This window comes from Mustela lutreola, chromosome 5 (assembly GCF_030435805.1).
Source record: "Mustela lutreola isolate mMusLut2 chromosome 5, mMusLut2.pri, whole genome shotgun sequence".
In the NCBI taxonomy this organism is placed as follows: domain Eukaryota; kingdom Metazoa; phylum Chordata; class Mammalia; order Carnivora; family Mustelidae; genus Mustela; species Mustela lutreola.
The window spans coordinates 108,886,893-108,911,291 of NC_081294.1; the positions used below are offsets into that span (position 1 = coordinate 108,886,893).

General features: G+C 37.6%; 1 long non-coding RNA gene across 1 annotated transcript in view; it reads left to right on the forward strand.

The window, feature by feature from the left end:
- The window catches only part of LOC131831402 (uncharacterized), a 98,148-nt gene extending 79,741 nt beyond the window's left edge, over window positions 1-18,407 (forward strand). The window contains exon 3 of the long non-coding RNA XR_009353636.1: window positions 18,214-18,407. This is a non-coding gene — a long non-coding RNA (uncharacterized LOC131831402). The remainder of the gene's footprint in view (window positions 1-18,213) is intronic.
- The last annotated feature ends 5,992 nt before the right edge of the window (window positions 18,408-24,399 follow it).

Sequence of the window (24,399 nt, forward strand, 5' to 3'; positions counted from 1 at the left end):
TTGTTATTGTGCTGCTGTTGATTTAACATAATGCCGTACATTTCATAGGTACTCCTTTGGTTATGTTGAGTTTTATGTCCTCAGCGGTCATATAATTAGAGGTGTAAAGAGCCTAAAACAATAACTAAAATGCTAATTGTGATCATCTTTGGTTGTTAGAATTATGCTAATTTTATTTTATTATTTTACTCTGAATACTCCAAATTTTATCTTAGTATTTTATTTTGCATATCCCAGATTGAACATACATTACCTTTCTTTTAAGAAAAAGTTAAAGCTTATTTATTATTTCAGAAAAGAATGAGGCTTGGCCAGCAAATAAAAATCATCAGGGCAGCCTATATGGACAAATAATATATATCAAATAAAGGACTAGTAATTTGAACAAAAATTTTAGACTAATTTTATATGCCCATCAGAATTTCAGTAGTGCCTGTGTTACTACACGATTGAGCATGAGTGTCATATCTTATTTTCAAGTTTCGTATACTCCCTTATTATTTATTAGAGGAATCAGTGTTCTGGGCTAAATCACTCAGTCCTTTAGGTTACAAAAGCAAATTGCTTATAAGACCCCTCAGCTATCAGCTCCCCTCTTACTGTTGCCTTCTTTTCCTGTTGTTTTGAATTTCTGAATAGTCTTTTATGCTAAGGCAAAAGAGGTCACTGTATCTGTCTGTAACATTTCCTATAACAGGCAGACCATTTTACAACAAAGCTAAATATGAGGAATATGAAACAAATGCCACACATGTGAATTAGATATACATAAAACAATTTTTGTTTTCCAGCCCAGAGTGAAACTTTCACTTAAGCTTCTCTGAAACAGGGACACCTGGGTGGCTCAGTTGGTTCCCCATCTGCCTTTGGGTCAGGTCATGATCTCATGGTCCTAGGATGGAGACCCCACTTCCGGCTCCCTGCTCGGGGTGTTTGTGTTGGGGGAGCCTGCTCCTCCCCCTCCCTCTGCCCCTTCCCCCTAAATAAATAAATAAAAACTTCAAAAAAATATTTCTCTGAAACAGAGAGGGTGAGACATAACCTTATATAAGCCAATATGTTTGCTTTCCATGACAGCCTGAAAAAAGAAAAGAAAGGAAAAACGAAAGGCCCGAGAGAGTTCTTCCAAGAATCATCAGAAATGAATTAGAGTGGATAGTGCAGTGGAGGAATGGAGGAATTGTTCCCCAGATGGGGAAACAGAAACGAACCAACCAACCAAAGCTTTCACAAGAAGGAGAGTGGATACACACCTTAGACATACTTTCTCCTGGCATGGATGCATAAAATACTAAGTAGTCATTATAGACAATAGTGCAAGCAAAGTAGAAGGAGATGGAGAAGGCAAAAACAAAAACAAAAACAAACAAAGGCCGTCAAATGTCATAGTTTGTTTCCTGTCATTAGCTTATATCCTTTTAAACTAAGTGTATGACACTCCAGTTTTTACTACAGGTCTGTAATGTGAGCATACACATTTGATATTTCCAGAAAACTTGTCTTTTACTATCAGCATTCTTTCTCTGCAGGACGTTTCTTGGAAGCAGACAAACATATATTTAGTGAGATCTGACAGTGAGGCTAATGATGTACCAAGGACTAAGAATAGAAGATAGACATAATTTCTAATGTCCCAAGAAAAGAAGAGGAAAAAAATTATTTGCAGGAGAAAGAACCTATCTGAAAACTATCTTCATATTTCAGTATCAGAAAGAAGTTCAAAGAAGTTATCAAGTGCCTCCCCCAGGATTTTCCTGTGGGAATCTTTCTCTCTCTCTCTCTCTCTCTCTTTGATAAAGATTTTATTTGTTTATTTGACAGACAACGAGTGAGAGAGCATGAGAGAGGGGAGGGTCAGAGGGAGAAGCAGACTCCCTGCTGAGATCATGACCTGGACTGAAGGCAGTAGCTTAACCAACTGAGCCACCCAGGCGCCCCTTTCCTGCGGGACTCTTCATTGAAAAGTCACTGGGAATGTCATAAATGCCAAATATAAAAGAACATGATGTAAGGTTTACAGAATGAGGGGGGAGTCTTGACTCCCTTTTGAAAACCCGTGTCTAGGGAAATAGTAAAAAATGCTGCCACGAGGACAAGGCTGTGTATCATTCACATATGATTTACAAGTGAAAGTGTTGCTAGCCAGGTCATCATGCACAAGAGACGTGGTGATGTTAGAGAAGTCAGTTGTGGACCAAGTTCTAGTTAGATTTGCGTTATTTATAGAAGAATATAAATATAAGCGACAATAGTGACTAGGAGAGAATACTATAAACCATCAATCATGACTCTTCCATAATAGTAAAAACCAACAGAATGTATATTTGCCCTGAGATACTCATCATAAATCTGAATTTTAGGTGCATTTAAATTTGACATGTGCAAAATTTAAATGTTCCAGTTGCAGTCAACGGAGGCCCACTATAATATAGAGAAAAAGTGTATATATATATATATATATACATATATATATACATATATATATTTATAGTGCATATATAACATAGAAAAAGTAATACAGAGAAAGTATATAGAGTAATATAGAGAAAAGTGTATATATACTTTTATATATATATAAAACTTATGTACTTACTGTATATATAGTATATATATATACACACTATAATATAGAGAAAAAGTATAAATATATGTATATACTTTTTATACTTTATACTTTTTCTCTGTATTATAGTGTGTGTGTGTGTGTGTGTGTGTGTGTATACAGTTACGTAGCAATGTTTGTATTTGTTCTAGAAGAAAAGACATGGAAGCAGTAATTTGGGTAAGACAGTATTTGAGGGGAATTGATAAATGCAGGAAAGGGAGAAAATGGTACCTGGTGGCATTCAAAGGGCAAGCATGCATACGTTAATCTACTATGATGTCTGGAAGTTAGTCTTCCAAGGTGTCAGTTATATTAGCCTGGTGGACTCTGCAGCAGTGACATACATGAACATGGGTATGGTTCACTGAGAACAGTAATGGTCTCAGTTCTTCACCTTTCCCTAGGTCTGTGTCCTTTTTGTGGGACTTTGCAGGTCTTGTTGTCTGGAGGTGTAGTATATTTTCTTGCGTCTTTATTCAGAGATGAGCAGTGCGGGGTCACCTTGGCTGGTAGGATTTAGAATATAGAGCCAAGCAGAGACTTGGAAAGACGTTTGTGCATTTGTGTTTGCTTCTATCCTATGCCACCGCCATGAGACTAACACATCTGAACTAAACTGAATGATAAGATCCACGTGGGGTAGTACTGAATCATGTCAGTCACCCTAGCCACAGACATCCCAGGTCAGCCATTAGCTAGTGAACCTTGCCTAGATCACAGAGATGCTGAGCCCCAGACCCCAGATGCGTGAGCAATCGATGTTTATTTTTATGTGCTGCTGAGGATTTGTGATTAGTCATGACAGGACATTTTTGTGGCCTTAGAAAACCAATTCAGTGGGAAAGGTGATTCTATTTATAATATCCAAGGTGACCAAATGATTTCTTATGTATAGACAGAGTGGATCATATATTTTTGGTTATTTGTCATTTTAGGATATGTATTAAACAGTGGGAAATGATCAAGTTTTCGAAGACTTCTAAACATGTCTTCCTTGTAGAATTCACTTATTTTAGGTATTTCATTCAATGCATTAGAAACCTAATGTTAACCAGCTGGATCTTTTAAAGGATGTATTATAAAAAAAAGTAATAGAATAAACCCTGAAGGAATTTTCAGTTTATGTATGGAAACAAAATTAAATGTAATTTTTATCTGCATCTATTTTTAAAAGGTTTGAGTGGTTTATAATGGTTACCATTGTTGAGTGTTTCCTGTGCCCAGTGTTCTAACACAGAAGTACTGTTATCATTAATTTACAGTGAGAGGGCATTAAGAGCACACTTATCTCTATGATCACTGAGTAATATTTGGAACTGTTGAGTCACTGTATTGAATACCTGAAACTAATATAACACTATGTTAACTACACTGGGATTTAAATTTTTAAAAAATTATGATGAGAAAACAGACCCAGAGAGATTAAAAAACTTGTTCAGTTTCTCATTGCTAGAAATTCTTCCTAGGATTTAGGAAGGTTTTAAACTCTACCCTTTCAACCACCACACTTCACTACCATGAAGAAAAATAATTTAAGTACTGGATTTGGCAATACACTTGTGGATTTATTTTTATCTTTAAGGCAGTATTTCAGTGTAAATGTATTTTTATCATTTGCAAGTGCCCAGTACATGTGATTGTTTTTTAATTCAATACAATGAAAAGAAAGAAATGTGGATATAAGCAGTTGGGCATCTTCTGCTGTTTCTATCACCTTTATTTTTAGGTACTTTTAGATGTTTTTTTTCAAATGGATTAACCAGTTTTGTTTTCATTTCCATCATATACATAATTGGAGCAATAACATTTGATTCATTTTAAGAAATAGAGCTTTGCAGTTCTTACATTAAAAGACAGCATCATTACTGTATTACTAATATTTGTTGCAATACGACTTCAGAGTTGGTATGGGATGACACATGTTCTTATCAGAACACAGGCTTCTGCAGTATACTGTTAGAACGCTGCTCCGGGATGGCACCCGCCGTATAGCTGCCAAGACTCTTTGTACACAGTATTCATAGTTCAAGGCTGATAAATAAACTACTACTTTGCCATTTCTAGAAAGCAGCAACACAGGACTAACAACACTACCTAGCTTGCAAAGGGACTAGACCGAATGAAGGCAGAACACATGCTTTTGTTTAGTTACCTTGACTGGCATCAGACACTTAGATATAAAAAATGAAATGTAGACGAGCTAATGGTTACATCTTCACCTACTGTCAAGGGAATTTGTAATATAAATATGTTTGGTTTGGGTTGATCCTTACATTGAAGAGATCTAGAAGAAAAAAGTTAAAACATTTCACCTAGTTTTTAAGCAATAGCTGGAGAAAATGAGTGATACACATGATGAATTTTTACTTCTTAAAGCACTTTCCCTAAATTTGTTCCTGTTATTCTTAAATGTTATAAATTGATCACATAATGGAAAAAGCACAGGTCTGAAACAGAAGTGCTTCTTTTTTTTTTAATATTTTATTTATTTGCGAGTGAGAGAGTGAGAGAGGTTGAGAGCGCATGAGAGAGCACAAGAGCACAAGCTGGGGGAGGGGCAGACGGAGAGGGAGAGGGAGAAGCAGGTTCCCCGCTGAGGGCAGAGCCTGACAAGGCCAGATCCGGGACTTCTGGGATCATGACCTGAGCCAGATGCAGCCGCTCATCTGACTAAGCAATGCAGGTGCCCCCGAAGCAGAGGTTCTTAACCTTTTTGTACTATGTCCCTTTCAGCAGGCTAGTGAAACCTAGGGATACCTTCTCAGAAGAGTGTTTTTCACTCATAAAATAAAATGCATAGTACTACAAAGGAAACTAGTTATAATGAAATGTAGTTATCAGAATATTTTTAATATAATACTGTATTGTATGTATTCCTTTATTAATGCATCGCATAATTAGACAGTATATTGAAAATATATGAAAGTTAAAGTTAAATGTTATATTTTAAAGATATGTAGGCTTGAATGAGAACATTAGGTATGGGTGGTCTTTAATTCACCTCCTTCCAAGGACTGATCACCAACAATTAGAGGTATGAAGTACTGGAAAATAACCAAGGTATTTGGGTCACCTGAGTAAGAACCCTCAAATTCATCATGTTGCCTGACCCACGAAGTGCCTAGATAGTTGCTGTGACCATCTATAGTTAAAAGATACTCAAACATATGTAATCTAGCACTGGTTATAAAGTAGTCGTGTATGTAAATGATAGCTCAAGATATCTTTTTCAACTCGAAGATAAGAAATACCTGTTATTTCTGTTGGTGACTCCTACTCTCTATTTGTAAGCTCCTCCCCCATTCAGATGCTGAAGCCCTAATCCCTAATGTATTGGCATTTGGAGGTGGTAGGTGATTAGGTTTGGATGAGGGCATGAGAGAGGGGTGCCCATGTTGGGATTAGTGGCCTTATAAGAAAAGGAAGAAAGATCAGAACTTTTTCTGTTCTCTTTCTCTGCCATGTAAGGACACAGCTGTAAGTCAGAAAATGGTCCTTATGATACCAAGTCTGCTAGCACCTTGATCTTGGACTTCCTAGCCCCCAGAACTGGGAGAAATACATGTTCATTGTTTAAGCCACCTGGTCTATAGTATTTTGTTATGGCAGCCCAAACTGACTAAGACAGTAGCAGTCACAAGTATCATTAATGCTACTGAGGTTTATTGCATACATTGAAAATGGAAAGAAATTCTTAGTTGGAAGTTATAAAATAAAGATATAAATTAGTTTTTCTATTCAAGTTCATGGATCTCCTGAATTAGTTTAAATAAGGACTCTACCACTTACTCACTATGAACTTTGTCATTTCAACTTTCTGAGCTTGGTTTCTTTCATCTATAAAATGAAGGCCTGAATGTGCATTTTATAGTGTTGTTTCATGATCAAATGAGATAATGTGGGAAAGCTTTGTAAACTATGAAGTAATAAACAAATGTTAGCTAATTTTATTATGTATTTAAACTTTTTATCCTTAAGGAAATTTTGAATTTGGTTTGGCTTCAAGCCAAATACAATAACATTTGAATCCAGTTTATTTTCTCACAGTCTCACAAATTCTTCACTCTCCTAACACCTTCTATTTAAGATATGAAGAAAAAGAGAAGAGAGAAAAAGAGCTGAGGGAAGCTAAATAAAAGAAAACAGAGCAGGAACTAGAGAGAGGAGAGTAACAGAAGCTAGCTCTTTTGTTCTCTTCATTTTTTCTTAAATTAACGTTAAACATATAGTTGTAGAGTGTATAAAATGCACAAATTTTAGGACTATACAGATGGATGACTTTTTATTATGTACAAGCCTGGGTAACTACTACCTCAGTCAAACTCTAGTACGTTTCCATCCCCTAGAATCTTCATGCTCTCCCCCAGGCATGTCCAGCCCTTACCAGGCATGTCCAGCCCTTACCCCCGAGTTAACAGTGTTCTGACTTCGCTAATGTAGATTACCTTTGCCTGTTGCTGAACATCATATAACAAATCACATGGTATGTAGGCTATTATGTCTAACTTCTTTGTTTAGTATAATGTCTGTGAGATTTGCCCTTGTTGTTGCGTGTTATTACTGGTTCGTTGTGTTTACTGCTTTGGAGAGTCCCTTCACTTTTATCATTGCTTTCATCTCAGAAATGCTCAGAATCCCACTAATTCAACAATAATCGTGTCTCACTTTAGAGATGATACAAATATGATAACAAAAATGTAGCATTCTCAAAGATAGCTTATAATTTCCCTGTCTTCCCAATTTCAGGAAAAGTTCCCCTTTTCTTGTAGGTACTCTTTCTTTCTCTAGGTCTGGAATGCATGAAAATGTAAATAATCTGTAGTATAAAATGCAATAATGTGAGCATTTTTGTGTTCTTTTGTGCCACCATCTTTGAACAATTTCCCAATAGACCAACTCAACATTGAATCAATAATAACTATTGTTGTAAGTTGAAGAAAAAAAAAAAATACAGATCTAACATTAACAATAGAAGAGCAGAAAAATCATCTGAGAATCTAATATGAACCTCTTCTGGAATTTATAACTCTGGTTCCATCACATTAAAGATTGTTATGCTTATAGAAAAGCTGAGAGACTGGGGGATCTGTTTGCAATTACCAAATCAAAATGCAATTAACTAGTCACTGGGAACAAACAATGATGTATTTAAATGCCCTTTTGGAAATGTAGAATTGGTAACGGAGATCAGGTTCCCAAGGTTCGGATGTTTTTACTTATGAGCCTTCCTATGAAATATCTGTCTGAGGATCTCTGCAATAGTTTGTCCTAAGAGAAAGAAAGATGGAAAATACAAAGCAAATGGCCCTTCCATCTGGGCACTGGGGCTTCTCTTAGTCTCAGAACACATCAAAGGAAACTTTCCCTCCATTCTCTGAATCACTCTGTTCTGACCTCACTTATAATGTATAAATACATTTCAAACCAAGGATTGAATTTTGCTGGCACATGATCTTTTTTCCTTACAAAATTATTACAAGGAAGTGTCTCTGATATGGTTGAGATGTGTAATTCGGGTTGGAAAGAGAAAACTGTTGCTTATGAAAGTAAGGACATTTCTATAGCTTACAAGACAGAAATGTTCATTTTCCCCCTTTTCCTTTGCAAAAGTATTTCTCTAGTGTATGATTTCCTAAACATTTAATGTTTATTAGCTCTTTGTTGTTTCTCCTCAAATCAGTCTTTAGTCAACTTTTGGCTATAGTTTTTAATGGAGAGCAAAAACATTGGAATATATCCATATTAGTGGCTGTTACAAAAACAAAATAACAGGGCACCCGGGTGGCTTAGTCGGTTAAGCAGCCAGTTCTTGATTTTGGCTTGTTATGATCTTAGGATCCTGTTAATCGAGCTCCAAATGGGCTCCTTGCTCAGCGGGGAGTCTGCTTGAGCATTCTCTCTCTCCCTCTGCCCCTCCCTCCGCTCCTCTCTCTTTCTCTCTCTCAAATAAAATAAATAATTTTTTTTAATAACTTCTTTTTATACTTCCAATACATACTTCCAATACAAGGGACATGAACTCAATAAAATTAATAGATGTTTTCTTTATATTTCTCCTGATACTGTACTGGTGGAAGTAGGAAATGGTAGTAGAATTGTTTAAAGTGGAGCAAGAGAAGAGGCAATGGGGAGCCTGGATAATCCATGAACTATTTCTCAGACTAAAGTGTGACTCACTAATGGCCCCATAATGACAGTCTCAGAGAGGAACATAGGGCCTATGAAGGATTCCCATGAGTTTGGTTGACTTCTGAGACTCATGCTCCACTAACTGAGGGACAGGGGACACTAGATGTAGATTAGTTGACTCTAAGGACTTAAGAAAAAAGGTAGGAAAAACATAAGCAATTATCTCTGAGGAGCATTGCCTTCAGCAAGTGCGAGCCTACAGGCTCCACCCCTGCCCACAACCCTAGTGATTGCGAACCTGGGGCAAGGGTGTACATGGAAGTCCTATACCATTTGTCTAAATACTTAAACATTGGGTGCCTGTGTGGCTCAGTGGGTTAAGCTTCTGCCTTTGACTCAGGTCATGATCTTGGGGTCCTGGGATTGAGCCCCGCATCGGGCTCTCTGCTCAGCAGGGAGCCTGCTTCTCCCTCTCTCTCGGCTTGCCTCTCTGCCTACTTGTGATCTCGCTGTCTGTCAAATAAAATAAAATCTTTTTAAAAATTAATAAATAATAAATAAATACTTAAACATCTATATTAAGAAAAAAATACCATTAAGAAAGAAGTCCTTGTCTCCTACCTTGACAAACACTTCTCCATAATGAACTGGAAGGTGGGGTTAGAACTTAGCACTCTTAGACTCCTCAGAGTTTCCAGCTGGGATTGGCAATGTAGGGGGAGCTGGTCTAAGCTCTGGCCTCCCCCCACTGCTCCCTGCAGCCTATCCTACTTCTCTTTCAACCTCAGCTCCATCCAAATCTGAAGGCATCTCCTGAGTTCACGTATGGACACGTCTCTGGTCCAAACTCCCATCTCTAACCCCTGCTAATAGTCATCCCGTGACCAAGCCCCCAGGCCTAGAGATGCATATACTATTGGCTTAGGGGAGCTTCCAGGAATTCAGGCCTGCAGGAGGTCACTCAAGTCCTTCAAAACACATTTGGAGCCATTTGCACAGTGAATTGCAGGGTCTATGTATATATAGCTCAGTCTAGAAATGGCGTTGGAACCCTTGATGGGCATGCCCCTTAGCCTCAGGGGTACCTCACCCCATAAGGGTGGCATGACTGAAGGAGCCCAGAGTAGAACCGTTTACAAAAGGGTTTCTCTTGTTTGTGCCTACGATCGTTCTGAATAGTCACACTTGTTATGTGTCAGGGATGTCCCCAAAGTCTGTTTTTCATTGTACCAAGGACTGTGCCAGATACTGCAGACAGAGATGAGTATGTTACCACTCTTGAATGAATTGTCCCCTTGTGAAAAGGCCCCCATAAAATGCAAATATCAACACAGGCAGAGGGAAGCTCCTTCCTTTCTCAGGAACACTGCAATGAGACTGTCACTCAGATGGGCTAATTGTGCCATTGAAAGGATAGTGCTAAAAGCCAAACCTTGGTTGGCACAGCCACTAATTCGTGTTTTCTAAGAGACACGCTCCAGTAAACATGTCTCCACCTAGTGTCTGCTTCATTGGGTGAAGTCCTGGCCCACTGCTAGCTCCCCACCCCTTTCTGCTGACTGCCATCCTAATCACAACTCATAGGAGGGGATCCTCCCCTGATAGCCAGTGCCCAGACTAACCCATCCTGCATTTAGAACCTTCTCCACCTCCACCTACTAGAGTCTTTCTCATCCATGGCAGATAGCATCTGGGCCCCTTAATTTTTCCATCCCTCCAAACCCCTGCTGGATTATCTGAATAACTAAACAAATCTGGAAGGTGAAACACTCCACAGGGCTACTGGCCCTGGCCCTTCAGCATTATTGTAGCCATAATAAAAAGTTTGTGCTTGACTAAAAGAGACCTAATAACCAGATAGACTGAGTCTGCCTGGATCCAGATTTGGACCAACCAGGTATAAAGGTATTTTAGGGACAATTGGGTAAATTTGAATTTGGTCTTAGTATTAGATGATATAAAAATGTGTTGAAAGAAGAAGACTGAGATTGGTGATTTGGGGGGGGGGGGGCAGACTGAAAAAGAATAACAACACTTGCAGAAATATCTGGAAAGATATGCCCAAGAATTTAATTGTGGCGATCACTGGGTAGTGACAACGTGAAGTTGATTTTTTTTCAATTACTACAATGGTTGCATACTTCTATAATAAGTGTTATTTAAAAATAATTGGAAGATGTAACATTATATTTCTAAATGTTCAGAAAATTGCTACATAGCTTTCAGCCTATCCTTCTAGATGAACTCAGGCCTGGTGAAGACCCCACAATAAGTTGTGATATAGAAATCAATAGTTCCCAGAGGTATTTGTAGACCGAACCACGTTAATCTTTCACCCCCATAAGTTTATTGAATTAAAGTTTAGTGTTATTCCTTCAGCTTCCACAAAAGGATGAAATAAAAATATCTATTTGAAGAATGTTTTTTAAACATTCTTAAGTAAACACCTAATTTATGAATTCTTTCTAAAGGTCAGTGGCTGGAAAAAAATTCTTTCCTTTTATCACTTTTTCTGGACAGGAGAACTCTATAATCTGTCAGATTTCTATGTTATCTTGGTTGCTAGGGAACTCATATGTAAATTTGGCATGTAACTGCATTAACTAACTAATTACCTTGGAGCTTAAAAATGTAATCTCTTTTCTCTTTGCATGTCATAATTATTTCATAAAAATCCAATTTAGAAACAATTCTAATTGCCCTTTTCTGCTTTTATGATCATTTTCTACACCATTTAAAATTCATTCTAGAGAAAGAGAGATGATAAATCAAGAATAGGTCTGCCCTACATATCTCTATAGGACCTTCAGGCAATTTAACAAGCAGTAGACAGTGTTTCAGGATATCTACCCACCCGGCAACTGTGGTCCCTTTTTCTGAGTAGTGAAGCCCGCAGGGCCGAATCTCCCCCATTCCAGCTTCTATTGCACAATTGGATCAAATGGCTACATGACCAGATCCAAGCGTGAGAGTCTCTATTCTGGGCATTTGGAATTGATAAAGCAATTCTCTCTGGTCTCGACTGCTTACTTAGGACACTGTGAGGCACAAATAAGCCAACAATTAAAACAACCAGTGGGAAGTAGTCTCTTACTATCTTTGAAAAAGAGAAACAACTTAAACAATCCATGTTGAAATCATTTTATTTTGCTTTTTTTCTAAAAGAGAGATATTGGAAATACAGTGTTCTAAGTTCCCGGACCATAAAAAAAAAAAAAAATGCCAAATGTAGTAGTATAAATATTCTGCAGGGTTCAATGAAACAGTCTCAGTGAGGTGCATATGAAACAGTCTCAGTGAGGTGCATGCCGTTGGGCAGGAGAAAGGTTGTCATTATCATCACTTGTGAAGTGATAACCAAAAGCACATTTCACTCCGTTATCTCCCATTTCCTTAGAGAGAAGGCAGGCTTCAGGAAGTTTTGTTTTTGAAGGCCACAGAATTAGATTTGTTACCTAACTCTGATGCCTGCCTACTTCATTCACTACCTCCTCCAAGAATGAATGCAGGTAGGACAAGTGTTCTTTTTAGCGATGACTGTTCCACTAAACATCATACAAAGACAATAATTGTATGTATAATGAAGTCCCTGCCACGGAAGTACATTTACTTTCCTGCCTGTCATTAGCATTGTCAACAGACTCTACCTTTGTAGTTTCATACAGCGGTTTTTATTGTTGCTGGTGCACTGTATGGCATCGGATGTGCTGTTTCCCCTCTGGAGGTGTGTTACGATCGCTGCAGTTGTTGCCCAGAAACTAACAATTGCACCAAAGGCATGTTTTATCTAATCAGTTCAGCCTCACGAAGTAGGGTGGAATAAGAAATCTCTCTTCCCCCAAGCAGAACTAATAAAATAAACTTTTAATAAATGGACACTAATTTTAATTGAAGAGAATTAATATCACCCTATTTTAGTGGCATGAGATAGCAACTTATTAAGTAATTTCTTTCCGGTTTGGAAGAGCCAGTGAGTATTTTAGATGAGATAGCCTCTGCTGTTCTTACAACTGTGATGCCCTGCTTGGGGTAGTGGAGAGTGGTTGGGTTTGCTTTCACCTCCACCAGATGGAGGACCTACCTTGAATTCAGGGCACTCCCACACTGCCCCAGTCTCCAACCAGAGACTTAAATTCTCAGCACAGATTTCTGATCCCTCCATTTTCTGATTTTCATGTCTGTTAAAAAAAAAAAAAAAGTGATGTATTCTCAAAACAGAAACAGATGTGAGATCTAATTTCTTATTGGAAGTGACAAAACATATAAAGATTTGGCAAGACTTGTATTTCACATATTTCAAGACTTCAAAAATAGTCATCAAACAAATAAAAGAAAAGCTAGATAGCAGGGTGGTCTTTTTCTGGTTTCTATGTTTCTTTTTCTAAGACTCCCACGGTAGTCTCTTGTCAATAAGACACAGAAAAATATCGAAATATCATCTATAATAGGAAATATGTAAGTATATTTTATCAAAAGAATGATTTAAGAAGAAAAACAGTAAATGTTCTAGTTTTAAAGATATAACATCTACATTTTAATCTGACTGTAAATTTTCATCAAGTCACCTTTGATGAAATGAGCTTTTTCTATCAAAAAAGAGAAAAAGCTGAGAAATGAATAATTTTACTCATTAATTTCTAAAGGTAGTAGCTATCCAGAGTGAAGACATAGATACGGTTTTTAAGAAAGAAAGATGGAAGCATATACTGATGAGTAAGTGTGATTGTGCGAAGTCAATTTGCATTTATATAGCACCATTTTTCAGGTGAGTCAATTGCTAATATATTTGCTACAGTGCAGTGCTACGATGTAGAATCCATATTAAAGAGAAATGATGTGGCTTTTTTTTTTTTAAATAAATGCATTTAGGTCCAATGAACATTTATCTGATGGCTAGCATCTACCAAACACTGGGCTAGATGGGGACTTCGTACTGTCATATATCTTTTACAATAGCCCTGTTTGCCTCTACTGCCTCCATTTTTGAAAATTAGGAAACTGAGGGTCCAGGAGGATCAAATGACTCAGTCAAAGTCACATATATGGTAAATTGTGGAACTGAGATAGAAATGCAGACCTTTCTGGATCTAAAGTTGTTTTCATTTTACCCCAGTTAACTCAAGGGAAAAGTCTACACATTTTCAGAAGTCTTTGTCTTTGAATGGTGCTTAGAGTTACAAATTAATTTTGCAAGGTTTTTTTGTTTTGTCTTATTTTGTGTTAAGTGTTAAAACAACCTTTCAGGACATTATGGTAGAAAGGAGGGCCGATTCACAAAGTTGCAGGGACATGCCAAAGTTTGTGTCTGGTTTGTGACAGAACAAAACACAGTAGCTTTAGGGGATTTGGATTAGTGCCTGAAACTCCTCTCCAGTCAGGCTCAACTAAAAAGACGTAATTGCTGTGTTCCATGAAATATCTGCTCTCCTTAGGAGAGTGGTCTGCCCGCTGTGCCTTGAGGAACCTAAGGGCTTCTGTGGAAAGCCTCAGGTAGCAGCTTGAGAAGGAGAGGAAGCAGCAGCTGGAGAACAGAGAACTGGGAAGGAATCCACACAGGAGGCTTTAAGCTACCTCTTGCCTTTAACCAGCAGAGTCCTATTTTAATCTGCTTTGTGTATTTCTCTCCCTCATAAGATTTTGCCTTAAGAAAAGGGTTCTGTGGCTTGAAAGTGTTTGAAAACTACATCTATGTGGATACTGAGTTATCTTGAAGTTTTTGTACTTCTGTGTTCAGGCATCTGGGGAACATGGTTAAAATCAGCGATTAAGAAACAGACATTAGGGGCACCTGGGTGGCTCAGTGGGTTAAGCCTCTGTCTTCAACTCAGATCATGATCTCAGGGTCCTGATATCGATCCTTGCATCCGGCTCTTTGCTCAGCAGGGAGCTTGCTTCCCACTCCCCTCTGTCTGCCTTTCTGCCTGCTTGTGATCTCTCTTTCTCTGTCAAATAAATAAATAAAATCTTTTTTTTTTTTTAAAGAAAGAAAGAAAGAAAGAAACAGACATTAAAGAAAGGTGGGGCAGAGTGCTTTGAGAGTCTGTAAGGTCATACAGTGTTTTATATGTGTGTCACCATCAAGATACGTTTACCAGTAGACAGAATATTCACCAACTATGTCTATGTTGAGACTTCTAACATCAAACCTAAAAGACATTTATAACAGGAGCTTGTCAGTTCATCCCAACAGCTGTTTGAGCAGCTTGACGAAGTAAGCATAATGCTGGTGGTTAGACTTCCAATTTTTAAGATATTCTTGTTGTCTTTTTTTTTTTATTTTATTTATTTGACAGATCACAAGTAGGCAGAGAGGCAGGCAGAGAGAGAGAGGAGGAAGCAGACTCCCCACTGAGCAGAGAGCCCAACTCGGGGCTCGATCCCAGGACCCTGAGATCATGACCTGAGCCAAAGGCAAAGGCTTTAACCCACTGAGCCACCCAGGCGCCCCAAGTATGTGCTAAGATTTCTTATGGAAGAAGACAAATAAATAGATCTCACTGTAGGCATTCTCTCTCAAGTTCTTAATCATTTGGGTATACACACACACACACACCTGTTCTCGCCTTATGTCCCTTCAAGTCTGTGCTAAAGGATTTTCTGCACACCTTCAGTATTGCCCCTACTACACTGTTTCTCATAAGAATCAAATCTTACTCATCACTGCAGTCACTGGAGTTAGTACTGTGCGTGACACACAGATGCTCAATGACAGTGTGGTGGGTATTAAATGAGTATATTAGAAAAAAAGAAACGAGCATATCAATTCTCATTTTATGCTTGTTAATGCAAAGAGAGATAAGGGTTTCTCTTCAAGTCTTGCAAAACAGCATGCTACCTTACAGCTTGACTGTCATTCATAGTTATTCTGATTTCAGAAGCATTTACAGTTAGGAATATAGGTCATGAAATTAGAAAAGGGCCAACTCCTGTTTTTGTTTTTGTTTTTGTTTTGTGAGATCTTTTGCATTAGAGTATTCTGGTTTCAGAAAACTAATGGTAGAAGAAAGATGTATAATGCGCATCTTATCCTCCAAAGTCAGTTTGCCTTACATATTCTTTTTATAACAAGGGTGTTGACCATTGAAGCTTTGAGGGAAGAGTAGTGTTGGAAGAACTTCCAAGCTCCCATAATCCCAATATCAAAAAGCATCCTATGGTACATTAAGTTTTCTGTCATCTTTCTTTCACTTTTTCTCAGTTTTAATTGGAGTGAAGTAAAATGCTGTGGTATCTGTCTTGTGTAACTCAGAGAGTGTCCCCATTGACCACGGGGCTAATCTTAGGGATGAGACCTTATTCCAGAGATAGCTTTCCCTCCAGAGCATCCAGGGAAGCTGAGTAAGCCCATCAAGAGCAAGCGGTCCGCGAAGCCATCCTGAGCATTCCAAGGTTCTTACTACTGAGAGGTGTCTCGCAGGTGCTACAGGGACTGTTAAAACCATGGCTCCCTCCTGCCCCAGCTGCCCCTGGTAACTGAAGCAACGGTTCAGGAGGACATAAATACATCCACCTCCAGAGTTAGTTGAATGGAAAGATGAGAGACACTGTGTTTCAAGTTATTTCTACCTCTCTGTGCCTTAACTAACCTTTCTTCTTTGTTTCTAATGTAGGAGTTCCATTTCCCTTCTTTATCAAATGCATGCATGTGTGTGTGTCTCAGAGAGAGAGAGAGAGAGAAGTAATGAATTTAGAATTGAGGGTGGCTATTAAAATTTAGAGTTGCATAAACATAGCCTTGTAAATTTCTGGGAGTTCAGAGTTCACCTTCCACACTGTTCTCAGGAATGCATCTGGTCTTTCACCTGAAGGTGAATGAGAAAAATGCAGTGGCTTGAATCATGAAACATCTTAAAACTTCCCAGTTGGGTGGCTGGAACGTGGTAAGGGAGTTCGAACAGCATATTCTGGAAGAGAGGCTCTCCCAGTAGCACATCAGCTCAGTTACTTAAGAATCTCTAAGAGTATTGAACCAAGTGTCCATGTCTCTTAAAGTTGTCCAGGTGATTCAAAAGCACAGTCAAGCAACCCCCATTCTCTAGAGAGCTATGACCTTCTAAAAACGGTGATGGGGGATAATTCGTTGAACACATTTTATGGGTTTTTTCTTGTTGCCACAACAGGCATCTTTTTGTATCCTAGATGCAAAATCCATTCTTTCCAAACCTAAGTCACCACAAGAAAATTTGACCAAGACAGATTGTTTTCTTTCAAAATTAGGTACATCATGTAAACATTGCAAAATTGAACTACTGCTCTCTCAGATGAGCTCAGAGGCAGATAATACATCTTCATGAGAAGAGAAGACTGCATTTAACATTTATAATTTCCTTTCATTGCCATTAAAAATAAATTGCTCAATCACTGTTGATTCTAAGTTTCTTGACTCATACTGGATGATAGAAAACAAACGTGGGTGTCTGGTTCCCAAAAGCTTTTTCTCATAACCCACCTACTTAACTTTTTTTTTCTCCTGTGAAAATTTGATGTTGGAATTGAAGATTTATAAGGAAGTGGATCTAGAGAATCTAATGTCAGCCCAAGAACCGTAGATGTTTTGAAATAGCATCTTCTAAACTCTCAGTGTTTTGAAAGGCATGACTCAAACGGCTGAACATTTCTCTTTTCATCCAATGCTAGAGATATTTCTTTTAAATTTTTGGAAGTGTTTTTTAGAACACTTTTTGCGGGGAAAAAGGTAAAGCATCTGTGTCTCAAATGGAATGAGGAAGGATCTTGAAGAGATGATGTCATAGAGCTGTGAATTAGGTAAAAAAAGAAAATGATTTTTAGACATTAAAAAAAAATAAGCTAAAATTGCTTTTGGAGATGTGATAAATATACCATAAGTGGGAAGTGAGGTTAGTTTTACTAGAGAATGAGAATGAGTCTTTGGTTGGTAACCACATTCTGTGAAATACCTTTCTATTTCCTCAAGTATTTAAGATTGGGTCAGTGGCCTGGAGTCTGGGCAGGGCATTAGGAGGATCTGCCTCACTGACTGCACAGGCGTAGTCAGTAACTCTCCAGTAACTTTTTCTTTACAGTGGTGGAAAAAGAAACTTCTAATTGAATATAAAATACAGAGTATCCTTATTACTAAGGAAAGATATTTATTACGATATTTATTAAGATACTTATTACTAAGAAAAGATAAATAGGGCTAATTAAAGTGTATGCAACTACTTTTTCTTTGCATGTAATACATATAACCATTGTCATATTTTTTAAAAAAGTAAAAATAATTGAACATACCACAATTTGTTAACCAACGAAATGTAAAGTTTCAAAAAACAGTTTCGAAATAAATGTAAGTATATTTTGTTTACTTAGTCGGTTTTGTTCTTGGGGTAGATTCTAGAGCAGCATAGTTTGACTTTTAAGAAAGGAAGGGGAAAAAAGCTTTCATTCAGGATTGCTTATTGTTGGCAGGGACTAGGAATTACCAACCTAATATCCATTCTCTTATTTTTTGCTACTAGGACCTTGCTTTTTCTGGACGGAGGGAGAGAAGTGGCAAAATTACATTTTCCAGCTCCCTGTTGCTAAGGATACCTATATGACACATCCCTGGCCAATAAGGTTTGAACTTTCATACCAGGGTGACTCTGCTAGCACACTTGGTCAGGGCCTTGTTCTTCCTGTTTTCTGCCCACACCATAGTCTGATTGATAGAGTTAGAGTGGGGACTAAAGCACTCAACAGAGTGGTGGAAATGGAGCCATCTTGTAAGCATGAGGGAAAGAGATCAGGAAATATGGCTGAGTAAAAAGAAAAGGACTCTGAGTTCCTATTCACATCATGAAGCTGCCCTACTGATAATAACTTTCTACCTTCAGTTTCATTGTTATCCCTATTTTGTGGGTTTCTGTTAGTGGTGGCTAAATGCAATTTCTGAAATTATTTATATAATGATCATATTGTTTCCAATTAATGTATATTCTGAAAAGCTGGTGTTTTCATTCTTTCTGGAATAGCAATAAAGATTATTTATGATGCATATTACAGGATTCTACAATTGGTAGCAAATAGGCATTGGCCAACCTTCAGCCAGTCACAAGATGGTTTAATGAAAATGATGCCTTCCTGCATAACTTGGAAGCCACATTCCCAGAAAGCATGATATCTTCCTCTGCACCACCTCATTGTGGCTACTGCTACTTCTTTCTTTGGTTCAGAGAAATAAACCATCTAAAAATTCCTTTCTGGAATGAAAAGGATGAAAACCCCCTGAAGATTCTATCTATTCTCTATGACTACTAAGGAAGGAGGAGAAATACTAAATAATTAATATTTTATTTTCCAGAAGTACATTATGTAAAATCTCTCCCTGTCATAAAGAGAGAGACTCATATGCTAACTCATTAGAATTCCACTAAAGATTATTCTATTATGCTAAGAAGTAGTTTCGGATATATCTTTGAGACTGTATGATTCCAGAATAGATTATTTCCCAAAGTAATAAACCCTTACCAATTTTAAGGCAAAGCAGATTACAAAGATACATATATATAATGTATACATAACATATATATAATATTAGTGTTCTCATATAGGTACTTAACTAGGTTTTCAAAGGATGTTTGTTGGTTGATTACTAATAGGTTATCAGTTAAAATAAGATAAGGATGATTCTCTTGAAATAATAAATGAGATACTTTTGAGCCTGTCTGAATAACATACACATACAAAAGGAAAAAGGAGTGAGCCAGAATAAGAATTTTTGCATCGGGACCAAATTCCAGGAACTATAACCCATTCCTGGACCTTAGTTGAACTGATGCTGAGAAATAGACCTTGAAGAAGGAGTTAGAGAAATTCAAGGTCAAGGACTAGAGAAAATAGTGGGTGACCTATTCAGACTTAATCAGAGGTCATTGTTAGAGGTCCACCTTAGGAACTAAAATAACCTTCCTCACAGGTTTAACACCCCAGCAAACTACCTAGGGTCAGGGAGCATAGGAACCATCACATACACTATTTTCTTTCTGTTTTCTCTTGAAAGAATAAAACTGCAAGAAATTATTGTTGTTTTCTGAAGTTAGTTTGTAGACTTTGGGGAGGATGGAAAAAAGTAAAAAAATAATGCATGCTTCTTGTAATAATTCAAACAATATAGAGGTATTGCATAAAGAAAATGTTAATATCTCCCTTTCTTGCCAAACCCACTCCATTCCAGTAAACAGTGTTATTAGTCCAGTGTGGTGATGTCTTATCCACCTTTTCCTATGCTTTTTATAAATATATGCAAACACATTCTCACATGGGACTTTTGCCCTCTTATTTTTTACAAGTATGGGACTTTAACATGTGCATCGCTTTGCAACCTTTCTTTTTAGTAGTACATTATAAATTATAGTATATAATAAGCTATAGTATAGTCCCACAGTTGAGCCAACCAGTTCCTTTACTATATTGAACATATAGATAGATGTATGTATACGTATATGGAAGGAAAGTACTGTTTTGTTTTGCTTTATTTTTCTTGTAGGATATATGCACAGAGGTTGGATTGTTGGGTCAAAAAATTACTGTGTTTAATAAACACTTCTCCAAATGTGATTTTTGATATGAGGTGCATATATTATAATTAGCACAATGAAGTAGAGCTTCCCTATTTCTCACTCAATAAGGTAAAGGAGTACATGAAGCATGTAAATTCCCAAGGTCTTTATCTCTACTAAATAGGCCTTCTCAAAAGAAGTGTGTGTGTGTGTGTGTGTGTGTAAACATGTCTGCCTTGACCTGGGGAGTTATGGATGTCATGTAGCCCTTATTGTGTTACCCATCATTCAGTCAGAGAGGTAGAACCACTAGGGTATATTGATAGATAGATGACATAGACAGATAGATAGATATAGCGTCTATAATTATAGCAATAGAGATAGGTGAAGATTGATTTCTATAGTTATCTGACCGTACACAATTATGAGGGCAGGTTAAGCAGTCTTTATAACACCATTGTCCTTTCATCTGATGTTAGATCTTGAAGTCTGCAGAGGAGGCAGTAAGAAAGGAGAGATAGATGGAAAATGGGGAAGAGAAAGAACAAAATGGAAGTCACAAGCACAAGCTGGAATGTATGATGACACACTTGGAACCCATGTCATTTCTCATTGTCTCTGACCTTGATGGTTTGGGCCATCAAAAGCCAGGTTCGTTTGTCATGGAACTAAGCCTAGACACTTGGCTGAAGAATCAAAGAAGTTAAAGGAGGATTCAGGGAAAGAGGAGCGGTTGTAGCCTTCAAATCCCATAGAAAAACTCTCACGTGGGGAACCCTAATGGGAAATGTACAGGAGAGGCATTTCTGGGGAATACAGTTTAACTTAGCCAAGTTGACACTTTACAAAGCCATCACAGTTTTGATGCCAAAGGCTATATAAGGCATTCAGCCTACCCTCAGTATTCCAGCACCATTCTCATTTGGTTATGTAGCTAGCACTCAAGAAATTTTCAAATGATCTAGAAAACAAATATTCCAAGAAAGATGATATTGTTGTTGTGACACAAATTTGTCACATTTGACAAATCTGTTAATAATTGACATGTGCATTATTGATTATAGGTATTGCTAATATTCCTGTTTTCTGCTTGTAATTTATCTGAGTTTCTACTTTAGCCAGATATCCTGATTTCTATTATTCTGTACCAATTTTAAATTGGTATTTTAAATAATATAAGTTCTATGTCATCTGGAAGTTTAAGTAAGGTCATCTTTTATTTTTAAAATAGTAGAATGGGCCTGAAGGCAATTTGGAGGGTTTTGTCCAGAATGTACTTAAAGTAACTGAATGCGTTTGTGATGTGTTGTAGTATATTTGTACCCTAATGGACAAACTATGTGCCTCTAATCTACTCACATTTTGGATAGAAGAGGATCAGTCTTGATGTCAAACAATGTCTTATTGACGGTAATATTGTTTTACTTGTGTTAATCTTGATTCAGAGAATACTTTTGTGTTTTATGATTAATATTACATGTAGCCAAAGACATCCTTGTTCTATGATCACTGACATAGGACACCTACACGTGGTTTTAAGATGCAAGATGTTAAAATCTTAGAAATTCTTAGGTTTTTTTTTGAACATTAGTAGAATTATTGTTGAATCCATACCAAGAATGGTCATCTTTATGAAGTTCTGAGGGGTTTTCTTTTGGATTGAACTGAATGGCCTTTTAGGCTTTCTGTCCTCTCACCCAATGTCCACATTATACATCTCAGCTGAGATCGCTTAAAACCATGCATAAACTCTTTCTCACCCTGGGTTCTAGGACCGATAACTTTTCTTAGTCCTACTAGTTAGCTCAGATGAATTGATTTTTAGTCAACCTTACCTACTGCTGTTCTGCCCCATGCTCTGTTGTTATTGTTGTTCCTTTTTGTATAATATATAGGTATTATTAAAATTTTTGAAACAAAAATAAGAGCTTATTCTAGTAGAGTATAAATATAAATTGGGAAGGATTTGGCAAATATCTTACAGACCAACCGTGTAGGGAAAACACAGTGGGGGAACAAGATGTTAAAGCAAAAAGAGACTTTCGACTCTCAGAGCTCCCACTATGAGAGCATGTGTGGGAGAAGTTTCCTTTTTACCAAGACAGCTGGTAGAAGAAAAAGGTCCCCAAACGTAATATCTAAATCATCTAGGAAGCTTTATTAATATTCATGTCCCCAAACCCCTTTCCAAAAAAGTCTTTTTAACAGGTCTGGGGTAGGACTCAGGAAGCCGAGTTAGTGAAAAGTTTTTCAGATAATTGGAACTCATAAGCAGATAAGAAACAAGTGACATGTTCTCTACACAAAGCTCCGTTTCTAAAGCCTTTGTTTTCTTTAGAGAATTATTTTCTGAGTAGAGATTGTATCATTTTGGTTAAGCAGTCTTTATAACACCATTGTCCTTTCTGGGCCAGCACACTGTTGCTTTCTCCTATGGAGGTAGCTATTTTGACCTAAGTAGTTACAGAAAATTAGGACTGAAAGCCCTTAAGGTATAAGAATACATAGTATCATCTTTACTTCATGGTGGAGGAGACATTCCTGGAAAAGATATCTCATCGTCTAATTTGTATCTATAATTATAGAAATAGAGATAGATGAAGATGTATCTAAATTGAGAACTAAGAATCCTCCAGAAACCATTGACTTCAAAGTAAACTCAGAAAAAAAAAAAAAAAGTAAACTCAGGATGATGCTGTACATCTAATTTTCTGATTCTTCAACATCTATTTCTGTCCCTTTAATCTACTACCAATTTTGCCCATCATTCTTCTTTACCTCATGAAGGAGGAAGTGTTCCTGGATGAAAGTTTGTCAACATTCAACCAAGATTGTATTGTAACAAAAAGAGACTTCCTTTTCTTTTTATAACTGGGAAATAAGTGTGAGGAAGGGACACCTTCTGCTACCAGATGGGTAGCAGCTACTGATGTTGGATTCTTCTGTTTCAGTGTGGTTGTTGAGATCCCACAAGGGTTATAGTGATGGGTCTCCTCTGAGACAAGCAGACACTCACAACTGTCATTTATGCTAAGAAGTGGATCCAGGGACAGCAAATAAGGAAATGGTAGGCAGGCCAACTTTAGTCTGGAGGGAAGCCTAAGATGAGAAGCTTCTCTGAGTCTTCTCACACCTGGAAAGGAAGTGATCACAAGAGTTCCTAGATGAGGGAAAGAAGACCTCAACCAAACACCCATACCAACAACTATGCGGAGGTGAAAGCTTACAGCTGGCCAAGGAAGAGCCTATGGCCTGCTCTGGAAATGCCATGCAGGGTTTTTCCTTGGGAGAAGCCAGAGACTGTACGAGATCCATCCTAAAGATAGAGAGCCGCTTCTGTGTCTTTGAGTTATAATTCTCTTCTTTTAACTTGGAACCTTTATCAAAGTCTTGATAAACTTTACAGACTATTCTTAGATATGCAGGGAGGGTGAGGGCAGCACAGGGGAAGAATAAGCCTTGCATTGTCCAGGACTTTCTGGATTACAAGTGACAGGAAATAACACATATTCACTTAAGGTCAATTATAAATTCACCTAAAGGCCATTTCTTGGCTCACAAACTCTAAAGTCAAGAAGACAGCTGGCTTAATTCCTTGCTGGATCTAAAAATGAAGATGGTCATTGGGGCCCTCCCTCTATCTGTCTTGGCTCTGCTTTTTCTTTCCCCCACGACAGCTGCATTGTCCCTCTCCTGCTATAGCCTTTTCCCGTGAGGGCAGAGGTCACTCATTGGCAGCCATGAATCCCAGTCCATCACCAGTTCTTATTCGTTTTTTGTATTGACACCAAAGCAGTTGAATCCTACTAATAGAAAAAAGAAAAAAAAAAAAAACCTTCCATATTCTAGGTCCTTTATTCTTTATGCTTCAGATGGGAAAGACGAGAAAAGGAAATGGAGCCTCTGAATCTAAAAAGAAAGAACATCATGACTATAACCAACTCCCTTCTTTATGAGTTAGATTTGATCAGTCTATTTCTTTTAAAATCTAGGTTTAAAGATTGCAGATATCATCAAACATATTATCACTGAAAATTGGAATATCAACTTCTGAAAATAAGATCTAAAATAATTTTTATTAATTTAAAGGTAACTACAGCACCAAAGGGAATATGGTCAGGACCTCATACAAGAAATGCAAAAAGGGTTATTTATTAGAAAAAC